General features: G+C 35.1%; 1 protein-coding gene across 2 annotated transcripts in view; it reads right to left on the bottom strand.

The window, feature by feature from the left end:
* LOC126857267 (putative polypeptide N-acetylgalactosaminyltransferase 9) overlaps positions 1-13,853 on the bottom strand; it is a 188,151-nt gene that overhangs the window by 139,745 nt on the left and 34,553 nt on the right. For both annotated transcript variants that reach the window (XM_050606505.1, XM_050606508.1), the window contains exon 2: positions 6,228-6,453. The gene's annotated coding sequence lies outside the window, so the exon portion shown is untranslated. The remainder of the gene's footprint in view (positions 1-6,227; positions 6,454-13,853) is intronic.

Genomic DNA, 13,853 nt, shown 5'->3' with positions numbered 1-13,853 from the left:
CTGTTGAGCATTGTAGATTTTAAAAATCTTGTGTATTTATCATGAAAGACACTGTTATTTGAAACATGCATATATATTGGCAATCCGAGAGATAAATCAAAGAAATATTGTTGGTTGTTTAATCAATAATAATTTTTTTGTACGTAATCAAATTTTAAGATAGAGAGCTTACAATAATATTGAAGTAAATTATTAGAGATGATCAATCAGTTAAAGAAATGGCTACAATAAATTCGACTAAGAAATAGAGTGTCATGTACTTTTTAACAGATATCAATGTCGACATAAATGTCAGATGAGAATGAAAGGGAAACTTCAATGAACCTAGGGAGCTCTCATAACAAGAAGCAGCGATTATCGACAGCTGTCGCCAATGTCTCGAGTCTAACAACAGCTGACTAGGTCGAGTCTCGCAAGCAGGCGCGAGATAGCATAGATCAATAAAAAAAAAAATAACGTATTAATTTATATGTAGTGTCGTTTCTAGCAAGTAAAAGCTGTTATTTGCAAACGTATCATTAACTTTCAACACATTTTGCGCGTGTGCGTGACGAAGGCAAGGATCATAAAATACCGTGAGTTCGGATTGCAATCAAAACCGCGACGTTTCAATGTGAACTTCATATAACTCAATATTAATCATCATTATTATAGTATGCCAATATCTCTGTTTTGGCACGGCCAATAACGTTCCAATGATAGTGGCACGCGCTATTATAAATACGACGTTACATATAAATCAATGTGAAATTTGTCGCGCGGATTAATTTTAAAGGATTAACACGCGTGTTCTGTGCGTACATATGTATGCGCGTGTGTGTTCTCCCTCCCCTCCCCTCCCTCCCCTCTGCCCCCGCCGATTCAACAAACGCGCTCCGTTAATATCCCGATAACGCTCGTAATTTTGCGGATCCGCGGCAATATGACGATGTAAAGTACAAAGGTTGACATTATCCGGTGTATATATAATCCGCGCTTTGTGGAGTATTGAAATTCGTTTAAATTTCACGGCATTATTCGTCGACGTGTAATTTAATTCACCGGCAAGAAATAATCGTATAAATGCACACACCGATCATTTGCGCGCGCATTGACGACTTTTTCATAGTTTTGCACGGCATTGTCGCGTTTCGATATGTCGCGAAAAGAGAATTGCGATTCAAATTCGCTATTTCATTTTTTTTTTTTATTCGGCAACATTTCTATAGTCAACGTTAACGTAACAATTCTTGTCTCTCCTCAAAAAAAAAAAGGCATTCGTGAAACAAAATATAAAATTATATTAGCGAAATATCTGCGCAGCATATGTGCAAAATAGACTACAGTATAAACTTTAATTAGAAAGATTTTTCACATACGCAGGTTCGTCCGTACTGTTCCGCCGTAGGAAATGGATCATTTAATCGCAAAATTCACGATATGAGCTCGCATGACGATAAAAACTAATTGGCAACATAATCTTAAGCCGCAAATAATCGGCGTGCGCTATCGTTAACGCGCATATCGCGCAACGCTCATCGTTACAATGTTATTGTTAGTGCGTACACCGTTAGTCTGTTCGTTATCTTTCGATACGCCTGCTATTTTTAACGAATAGATTTTTTTATTTTTTTTATTTTTTTTTTTAATTGCACGGCAGCTACACTTGGTGTGCAACGGCGAAATCGGGAGCAGCAACCAGGCTGTGCGCATAGTGTGCGGTTTAATGCTTTTATGGATACATTTACCTCTCCATAGATATGCAGACGTTCTCACTTCATTCCGTAATTTTTTTTTTTTTACACAATAAAAGAATGCAATTATACGTAAATATCGCGGTCGTACGATGAGTCGTCAGATTCAACGATCGGTAATATTACGTACAGTGGTCAATGGCCCATAATTAAAAAAAAAAAAAATCTCTTCTTCGCGTTAATTGCTTTTACGCCAGCTATTACGCCCGCATTTTCTGTGACGGTCTGTTGAGTGTATCTGTTATCTTAATCAAATGACGCTGCAATAATGGATTGAAACGCCCGACTATATTTTGCGCAACTATATCTCTTTTGCAGAAAATTGTTCTTTACGAACAAACCTTTGGAATATATTTAATTGCGTCACCGTTATTACGTGCAATCTCACGGCAGTCGCTTTTATCGATTGCGTCCTTTGTATTAATCAAATAACGAGGCAATAACGGATTGAAACGCATAACTACGTCATTAGCCACGTAAATGGCGTTACGTTGCAACTAATATAAAACCGACAAGCGGCCGAGGGCGACGTATCGCAAGCAAATGTCACGACTTATTAATTAAAAAGCACGATTGCAGTGCTGAAGGGAGGCTAATTGCGGTTGCTTTTGAAAAAAATTAAACGTTCTTCTAACGTTTTTCTCGCGTGGTTTTTTTTGTTCAGCGTTGTCTAATTTTGCCTTGTTACGTTTTAATTTCCTCCAAAAAATTATATATATTCTATTTTGTTATTAAAAATCCTTTCTAATTCTTCTTAAAAAAAATCTAAAATGCTCTCTCTTATCACAACAAATTATATTTGAATATATTGTATATATGATTGCAAATTTGCTCTAATCCCAAATTTCTTAATAAATTTGTTAATTAATTGTGATAGAACATTTTTTTTTTTAACAAAGGTTTTTCACTTTTTACCCCTTCCCTCCCTCCCTCTTACTCCAATATTTAAGAGTATTGATTAATAAAATATATATTTTATCATTTATGAATAAAATATTAAATAAATATAACATATTAAATATTAAATAAAGATAAAATATTAAATATAAAATAAATATAAAATATTAAATGCACATTTTTATTACGTAAGCTCAATTAATATATTAGATATCGCTTAGATTTAAAAAAAAGAAACGCATATGAGTGACGTATGAAAATGTATATTTTGATGTATGCGTGTTACGCAAATAAAAATAAAATATTGCCATTGGATATAAAAATATAAAGTCTTCTATAAAGTAAAGGCACTTCTTGATAAATTATCGAAGAATGGACGATACGTTATACGTGTTTATCACATGTCCATATCGTATGTACGATGGCAAATAGTCAAAACTCACGAAGCGTAGTCTCCGTCACCTATTTCATCGGAATCACTTCCGCTTATCTGTGTTTCGCCTCCTCGAGCGAGACGGACATGAAATCGATGAGCGGACAAATGAAAGTACTCGAAAAACTTGACATAAAAATATGATAGATGCGGAAAGTAAAGTGAGTATCCTTGGAATGAATTAAGCGGATGAATCAGATGAAGATTAGAAATATGCTATAAATATATCAGATAATTGACGTTATCTGATAAATCCGATAAATTTGATAAAACAATGTTTTTACAAATGTATATATCGTTCTTGGTTTTATGTGATAAAATTCTATGCTGCTTAAAAAATGATGGCTGCTTCGCAATATAAATGAAACTCTCTCTCTCTCTCTCTCTCTTTTAACTTGACATTTACTTGTATTTCAAACGCATGTATTTAGGACTTTTGCAATTTCGCGCGAAAGAGGAATGGAACACATCGAAGGATGATGAATTAGTAATAAGTAAGCGAACTACGCGGGGTAAATTCATTCGATCGTTCTTTTGTGATGCATGAGATTTCAACGATCACGTATAATGGGAATGGAGAATAAAGTGCGAACAATTCTGTCACTCTCGGGTCACTCGCCGTCATGGCAGTCCGCTGAAAAGAAGCGTATACGCAACGCACACACTGTCTCATTGTTCCTGTCACGACTTCACGCTTGAAAAGTACTTTCAATTTAAATCCTTTCGTATAAAAAGAGAGGGGTTAATTTAAATTGGAAATTAGAACGATTTAGGTTCTCTTCCACTAGAATTATTGGCTACAAAATAATGCCCCAAAGTGAATATTTCATGTGTAAGCAGAAAATGAAAGCATATACATCTTTAAAAATTATATAAAAAAATTATTAATATAACACATATATACACATTATTTATTATTTATGTTATTAAAGAATATCACATTATATTACAACAATATTATTCGCACTTTATTCTACGATATTCAAATATTAATATATTTAAATATAAACATTATTTCGTAATAATTAATTATAAATAATAATTTATCATATTTTTGTTATGTAATAATTATATAAAAATATGATTCCTTCCTTCGTATTAGTATTACTAGAGAATTATATTTCCAAATTCTATTGTCTTATTGTTATTCTTCTCAATTGTCAAGTTAATTCGGCAGAAACCGCGAAACAATAATATAAAGTAATAATAAAAAAATATACAAGTTTGGCTAAAAAAAAATAAATATATTATACGCGAAACAAAATAATTCATCTTAATATATGTATTCGTAATTCATCATCCCAATAATACATTTTAATTGCACAAATTGAAGGCAAAATGAAAATTAATTAACGGTTAATTCCATCATATAGTGATTCATAAAACATTGAATAAACTTAATTACCGCAAATCAAAAGATCCAGATAATAATTCAGCTAGACTATCCACGTCGTAAAATTGCCCGGGATTTCAAAACGCATCATAAAACCGATCAGGCGATAATGTCGCCGTTACGAACCAAGGCAGAAAATTAATATATACATTTTCGTGATGCTATTATAATAAACACGTACAACGTTCTCAGAAATTAAAATTACAATAGAGAATCGAGGTTTATATTCATCAATCAAATTAGCTATTGAAGACGAGTTTAAGTAAATATGAATAATTTTAAATAATTATAGATTTTAAATATATAATTATAAATATCATTTTCTAAAAATATTATATTAATATTTCAATAAAAAGAATTTGCTATCAAAAGATAAAATAATATATATTATTTCCTTGCGTTAATATTTATATTTTAATATTTAAAAAATATATGCGCTTGTATGTATGTTTAATTTATATCTGACTAAGATGTGTGGAAAACGCAAAGGTAATGTAAGTAGACGATTATGAAAAACTAATGTAACACACGTCTCACGTATAATGCATGCGTTCCAGTAACAAGCAACATTCGCAATTAGAGGTGAATAATTAAAACGTCGTTAGTCTCGCTACGTATAACTCAAATCGCGTGGTGCGGAAAAAATAAACTCTAGAATTTTCAAGGCCGGCTGACATAGTTGAGATAAAAAAGCGATCAATCGTTTTTTTCGCTCTGCACACTAGTACGAAAATAATCGCGCGATAAGCGTCATATGTTCATGCATGCAGTTATGAAAACAGATGAACAAATAGGAATTGATAATCGTGATTAACTAGAAATCACGTAATGTAAAATAAAATCTGCGCAACCCCATTTTATAATATAACAAATATCGAAAACGTATACCAAACTATTCGTATATGTCAGCATTGCAAATTTATGCCATCGTTATGCATTGAATTATTCTTATTATAGCTGCTCACGGATTGGAATCAGATTGGAAACTTTGCTATCAGAATCAAAGCGACACGCGATGCAAATGAATAGTGCAAATGAAGAAATGACTTTCCGCGCCGATCTATAATGAACAGCTTTAATTATAATGGATATGTATATATATATATATATATATATATATATATATATATATATACATGTATGTATACATGTATGTATACATGTATATGTATGAATGTGCGTATGTTGATGACGTATGGATCATGCAAGCTCGAAACCGGACGAAATTATCGTATTCCGCAAATTACCATAACGATTCTTTCGACATTATGCATTTTTCATATGTTGGTTCACAGATATAACGAGAGTACACATATCCTTTTTCTCTACTTTTAGAGCTCGTCACATAGTTCAGAGAGACGGTCTGGATAAAAATAAAAGGTAATATTTTTCGTTTTAAAATACCACTAATTCTCTATGCATTTTATGAAAGTTTTCTTCAAATATATCGATATATCTTAACATATTTATGTCAACAAAATCTATATAACACGTGTTAAAATAAAAAATGATATTTTTAGAAATATTAAATCTGAATCTGTCTGTTTGTATTAAAAATACTCTTGTGTCACAATGTTTCTTATCTTCAGCCTCGATTTTGTTATCTGTGGTGACGCCAATTTACCTGAGTTTTATCATCGTAGATTACGTAAGAAAATTTTAGTAAGTCTCGGTGAGGATTCGATCGGTGTGATACGTTACAAGGACACTTCGTATCTGGCACAGTTACACGCAGATGCAATCAGGGGAACGGCAAACTCGAGATACGTACCTTGAGAATCGTACAGGCTATCCGGAACGAGGCGGATATCTACTAGGGAAACGGTCTTCTTCGCATCTTCGATAATTATACTCGCCTTGTTAAGCAGCAGATGCTAAGTCGGATTATCGGCGAAAACTTCGAATGTACTTCTACGTACGCCGGCAATATGCGCAGAAAAGCGCGCGCATAGGAAGAGAGAAATTTCCAAGATTTCCAAATCAGCGGCCGCTTACTTCTGCAATAGAAATGAAAGTTCCGATTAGATGCGGGCAAATCATTTGAAAGTTTGAAAGTTCGGGAAACTTCGATCACTGTATATAAATATATAGTGCAAATGATAAGTTGGTGACACAAAAATGTTATCGTAAATCTTCCAAGAAGACACTAAAAAAGTAAAGTAAAACAAAAAGATAGAGAAAGATTCATATTAAATTCATAATAAAGAAAATATAATATTATTAAATTAAATAATTTTTAATTCAATATTAAAATAACTATTTTGACATATAATAATCTAGTATTAGAGAGAGAGAGAGAGAGAGAGAGAGAAAGGAAGAGTAAGAGACAAGATGATTAAATAAATTACATGTCTCTCGCACGAAGAATGATAAGGACAAGCTCATGGAGGATTATCTTGCCATCATTGACAATCTCTATCGTGAAAGTTTACAACGCGCGATTCGTCCCAGTTTCACGTATTCGAATATTAATATGGACAAACGAGCACCCGGGTTAACGCGAAGCATGAATTCACCCTCTGTTCTAATTCCAAGCTTAATCCAATCTGCATGCAATTGTCAACGAGAGTATGCCACTATGGAAGCACTTGATTTTAATTAAATCCAATGCAGATTAAATCTACGCCGTAAACGTACCACGGTAGGGACAGATTAGACGCTCCACCTTATTCCTGTAGATTAATAACGATCGGTTGATACGTTCGCTCTTGCGAAACTCTGCTCCCGTTCTATTACAATCTGTGTGATCAATTATCCGGTTGGTAGTAATCAATTTTCCATTCCATTAATCGATATCCGTATTCTACTCGATCATTGCCATTTGTGTACATTTCGTATGTATATTTTCGAAACAATTATACTACTTTAAAATATATGTATTCTATAATGAATTTTAAATTAAAATATATTACATTTGAGATCTTACATACATATTTCATAATGTTAATAATTTTCAGCAAAATAAAAAAATATGTCATATAAATGATATAAATAATGCTATTCAGAAAGTAAAATAAAAAAAAAAGAAAAATTTTATGTCTGTGTGTGTGTGTGTGTGTGTGTGTGTGTGTGTACGCATAGTAATTCTGCATTATTTAATTAAATATGTATAAAAATTACTATTTTGCACATTGAGTTATATTAATTATAATATCGTTTCGAACAAGTTTCGTACTTTCTTCATAATTTTCCATTTTTTTACTTAATTAATGATGCTTTTCAGGTAATATATTTTTAATATTTTTATTATAAAATATAATAATGTAAATTTTATAAAAATAGAAAAATTTTTTTTTTATTTTTCATTAAATAAATATTATATCGTAAAATAATTTTAGATATTAATTTTAATATCTCGACATTTTCAAAAAGATACGTAAAGATATATTTTTCGCAAACGCTATCTTACTCGTTGATAAAAATAATCCTCTTTGTGGCATGAAAATAGAATTTCGATAAAAACCGAGAGACACGCAGCATACAAATGGCACAATACAAGCATGTAAAACGATATCTCATTTAACTGTAACGTTGTGGCGCGATTTCTTGTTAATTACCGTCGTATTGCGTTTTTGTAATTACACCATCATGTTGTTTGCGCAGTTAAGTTTAAGAATTCCATGTAATTCAAAAACGCGCGAGTTCTGCAAGGATATGTGCTTGAATCATGACATGTTCGTTTTTTCCTGAACGCGAAAAGAGTCCACTAGCTAAAAAGAGATTCCTTCAGACCAAGGCGAATCAAGTTACAAGCTCCTTCACGTGTCTGACCTGAACAGTAATGGAACTTGGAACAATTGGAACGTCTCAAGGAGTGACTTGACGCTGGACATACTCCAAGTAAGGAGTCCTTGGTCGATAACTTGTCTTAGCGGAAATGTGACCACGATCGGTTGGCACAGCGGACACTATATTAAATGATCGTCAAGTTTTATTTGAATTCTCGATTAAAAAAGCGGCAGATTGCGTCTTTCAATTTGCTGTCATTATCAACCGTATCAGCTTATACATATCGCAAAATAAAAAAAATCAAAAACGTCAAAGTACTTTTTAGAAAAATATCAATTTTAAAATAATGTATATATATATATATATATATATATATATATATATATATTACTTATAAGAATATAAATAAATAAATTATGTATTTTTCTTTTCTTGTATAAGACCTGTTTCTTTTCACGTCGCGTGATAGAAACAAGTAAATTCTAATAAAATACTGAAAAAATTAATCAAGTAATCGAAAAAATCGGACATCTTTATTTTCTTTCGGCGTAACGCGCCATTATCTCTATCTGGATGTCGGGTATTCTTATCATGCTTGCTACCGGAACCACCTTCTAATGGTTGAGACTATAAGGAACTAATAGTATTAGCACAGCAGGCTCGAACGAGCTCGAACAATTAAGTTAAGAGGAACGTTGATTCTTTCACGGAAACGAGTAGATTGTGTCATTAGTCTGACAGGAAGGTTATACGTGATATTTATATACGTTGTTCAATTAAAATTTTCGTAGATAACCATCGAATCGAATGCAGAGGTCGGTGCAACAATACAACGCAAACCTCATTCATTTTCGTAGCCTACATTCGTATCGCGTGAAATTGCTTTTTCCCTTTTCGTCGAGTGCTATCAGATGCACTAATAAATGGCCGGTTGAAGTTGGCCCATTTGTTTGCTGAATAAAACCATACTCATCATATGCTTTCAACTATAATTTAAAATCTAAATTTTTTTAATGAAATGTTGTTAATTCTTTATTAGAAAAATGTAATTTTTAAATTAGCGAGAGAAATTAAAATATGAATAAACAAAAAAAATATTAAAATTAAAATCACTACAATTTTAAACCACAAACTTGAAAAAGGTCAAAGATCTTTTCAATTCATAAATATGTAATAATTAAATATTTTAGAATAATAATCCGCGAGCGCGCGTCTGTGATGCAATTTTTGTAATTATATTACTTTATATGAAGTCACATAGAGAAGAACAAATTTAATACACATTCACTATCGCGTTTATTAACTTTTTTTTTTTTTAATTTTTAAGCGGCTTTTTGACTTCAATTTTATTGTCTTCCAACAAGTTCTGGATAAAACTTTGTGATGGATGAGAAATTTTAATCTTCACTGACGTACCTTTGGAGTTATCTATGAACACTAACAACCAATTCTTTTTCTTTTTTTTATTTACAATTTTTACATCTCAACCGTTTGTATTCTATTCTTCTACGCTTTTATATCAAGAGTTCTAAAAAAAGTTCAAAAGTCTAGGACAGAAACGTTTGCGTCATTATGTTATTATTTCTATGTGATTCGCAACATGTTTGTTTTTATTCATGAATATTATTTTTGCAAACTTTACTTCAGATTTAAATCGTTAAATAATTAAGATAATTATTTATCTCGTAAATTGTTCAACTTCTCATTTAAAATATTTACATCCGCTATTTGCTCTTCGAACCCCTATCTATTATCTTATTTATATTCCTTGGAGTCTCTTCGTTAATTTAATTTTTTTGTTCTTCTTCTTTTTCTCTAAAATTTATATCGGCTGTCTTCCGCGAGAAATCTATTGTATATGCACAAAGTTTAAACAAGTTATGATTCAAAGTTGAAATTGATGCAAGAGAAACGCTTAAGCATCGCTTAAATGTTATATTCTCGCAGTCAGCATAATAGCGCATCCACGAAAATAGCAGAAGCGAACCTCCGAATAGCGATAACGACTGCCGGATGAGGAAGTTCCTGCTCGGACGTTAATGACCAGCAGAGTATCTTTTTCACAGCGGCAACTATCGCCCACATGGGGCATGACTTCCCGATGATTTACAGCGCTTGGAAATATATATATAAGTAAGCATGTCAAAGTTATCTTATCCAGAAATTAGAAAGTTTCGGAATTTAAAAATTTTCAAAAATTTACGATTGTTACAGAATAAAAAAAAAAGTAGATCCATTTGCAAAATTATTTTATGAAAATGTAGCGCGCACGAGCAATTATCTTAATATTTTAATGTATGTACTTCATATTGCGCACACTATATAAATTTCATTAGGAAAATTGACAGAAACGAGTAACGTTGAGCAAATAAGCGCGGCTCAAATGTTCATTACTGTGTAAAATCAATAATTTTTAATTAATTTTTTAATCTAATCAGATAAAGTAAACTGAGCACTAAAATAGAAATTTTCAATCAATATAAATGTCACTGATAATAACGCAAGAATCTTTACATTTCGGTCAGCTGTGCTCAGACAAAGAAGAAATTTAGTACGGTTTGTCCGATCAATGCACGATCGAATCTGACGCCCCTAACTATGATGCATGATTAATTTAATTTATCCGTCCGCTCCAACCGGTACGTTATTAGCCCGATTGCTCTTCCAACGAAGCGCGTTGCGGCATTCCGTCTCTCGCACCCGCGCCATTGCGCGCAGCAACACCAGCATTATTAATTCGAACGTTATTAAATTTTCGATAACCCCTGCCGATGCTACGTGTCTTGTAAGCAAGATGCCGAGTAAGCTATCCGATCGAGCGCGCGTAAACGACGTCGTTACCCGACTGACATTGCGCTACGTGCGAAACTTTTCGACCTCACCCTCGTCGTAAATGTCGAGATTAAACAGGGCGCTGCATCGAGAAATTTGTCGCAGCAATAGTAAAATTAAAATATCCACGTCGATTTGTATGCAATTATCACGACTTATGTATGATACAAAATTCACAAATTTACTTTGTCATAAAAAAACTATGATTGAATTTTATATCGTGTACTTTGACAAGATTTTGAAGCGACGAGAATATAATTCATATAATTGTTTCAAGGCAATTCCTATGTGTTTATAAAGAGTTTAAATAAACCAAATTGTATACGACGAGAATTTTACACAAAACAGTTCCATGCGATTTCGGAAATCGTCAAGCATGACACATGTAAGTGCGCATCCATCACATCACCGATCGCATCGCGACAGTGTACAAACCCCAGGCGTTTTTCCGCTTGGGACACAGGGGCGACCGATTTCATTGATTAACGACATGCGTTTCGTAATGAGAATTCTCGACCTGGCCACGGCTCGTTGCGCCAAATTGAAACTCCGTTGCTTGATTTATCGCCGTCAGAAGGACGAGGCGCTCGCGCAGACGGAAAATTAATTGCAGACTACGCGCCGGAAGACCGTCGGGAAAAGGATGAGAACTGCGGAAACGAGAACGAGGATAAAGAAAAATGCGTGTCTCGTGGCCACGAGGTATCATCTCGAGAGAAGAGACTGCGTGCGTCGCTTATACAGGGAGCGTAGGTAGGTGAAAAAGCGAGGATAAGATAGGAACGCGCGTGCTGATGCGGAGAGAGCCAAAGAGGATGAAGAACGAGGAGGAGGAGTTCCGGTCGTTGGAAGACGAATAAGGTACACCTAATCTATCCGTGTTCCCGGGTAATGGGTCGAGATGCCATTTCTCCGGTGAGATATCTTCACAACGGACGCATATACGTTGCTCCCCACGTATATATCTGACGGATATAAAATACGTAAAGTAAAAATATCGCGCCTTCCGGCAAGAGTCGGTAAGAACGGCGCGACTCGTCAAACGTTGCAAATTTCCTGATTTCACCTCGGATGTCGACCGCGATTTATCGCGGCACTCGCCAGAGTAATATGGTGAGAATTTTCGAGAGAAAAGGAGAGAAACAAGCGAGATGTCGTAGAGTGACACATATACATACAAACGAACCGGGATGAGTGAACGAATAAGCGAGAACGAGCGGGATAAAACGCCTTCCGTGTCGAGATAAAAATATTTGAGTCGAGCGAGGAGGTCGAAGCACTCAAGAATTTCAGCTGGTCCGACCGACATCGCCGAGACATTTCACGGCGGGCTCATAAAGTTTTAATCGGAATCGCGCGCGAGACACACTGCATCTCCGCCAGGTGCAATTCTCACGTAGTTCAGTCATCGTCTCGTCCGTAGTACCGGCGGCCGGAAGGGGAGGGGGGAGAGGAGAAAAAATGATAACGGCCATAGTTTTCGTGCGCGTTGCGACATATTCTCGACTGGATGGCGAACAAAATAGAGGAAAAGCCCGTCCCGGAACGTAAGCGAGCCGTGCGTCACACATCTTCGCCGAGGAATATCAGAATGAATAGCGGATGAGTTGGCACTGGCTGATAGAACGATAAAAACCTCGAATAAAAACGGCGCTTGCTTTATTCCGCGGATTTACGTTAATAGTAAATTTCCCCTCTCTCTTCCCCCTCCCTACTTTTTTACAAGTGTTTTATGTACCATTATAAATTTTCACCACGGAAACGAGAGAAACGGTAGAAACGCGAGAAAATTGCTCCTTGCTTGCTTCGGGCAAAGCTATTGCACACATTTTCCGCTCCTCTTTCGTCTTTCGTGCCCTTCCTTCTGCTTTATCAGCCCATAATAAGTCACTTTGGAATTTAATTAATCTTTTTTTCAGGTTTCTTTTTCGTTAGTTTAGAACCGTTTAAATTTTCACCTTGAAGCAATTCGTCGTTAGTATCCTTCTACTCTCGTCCCTTCGCGACTCGATGGACCGATATACGCGTCACGTGCATCGCATATATTTTACCGAAGCCGAATGCCGCACGTAAATCCTCTCGTTATAATCGAAGAATTCGATTTTTCTAGCTCCTTTGCAGGAAAAGTTCCCCCGGCCTGATCCTTATTCCGCTCCATCATGTCCTTCTTTGTCTAAGTTTTTTATCAGTTGTACGAGTTTTGCGGGAAGAGGGTATATATCGAGGCATCGATCACTCCTTCGCGAATGGAAAATTTGCAAAGTACGAGAGATGTACGAACAACGCCTCTCGACGTTACGCGCTTCAGGAGTTCCCGCGAGGAGGATAAGTTGAACGAAACAAATACGCCGCTATCGCTACAAGCTATCGTGAGCAAGATAAAAGAGGTCGGCGCCATATATATCCCGGAGTAGATGAAAACTAAAAATTGCACGAAAGCGAGCCATTCCTGACACTTCCGGACTCGCTCCGACGCCGCCCGCGATACATCTGTTAGCGAAAGCGTCATAATTTATCTCCCTGTACACTCTATATCCACGCCGTGCAGCGCGAGTGTATCTTCTCGTCGACCAGCGCATGAAAGTCTCATGGTAATTAGCCCGTAATAAAAAGTCTGAGTTTTACGTAACGTAACTAGAAAACGTATTCATAGTTATTTGCATTTACAATACACTCTCGCATATCTCAGCAACAAAGAGCGAATAAAAAATCGCGACGTAAGTTAATTAATCCGACATCTCGAGACCGCACGCTCGTGCACAATCGCTGTAAATATTAGTAGCGTCGTCTCTTGACAGCAAGAGAAGAGGCAACACGCGACGTGTAATATAGGAAA

Source organism: Cataglyphis hispanica, chromosome 21 (assembly GCF_021464435.1).
Source record: "Cataglyphis hispanica isolate Lineage 1 chromosome 21, ULB_Chis1_1.0, whole genome shotgun sequence".
Classification (NCBI taxonomy): Eukaryota; Metazoa; Arthropoda; class Insecta; order Hymenoptera; family Formicidae; genus Cataglyphis; species Cataglyphis hispanica.
The sequence above is the reverse complement of the archived record's forward strand: the minus strand, read 5'-3'. Positions and strand labels throughout refer to the sequence as shown.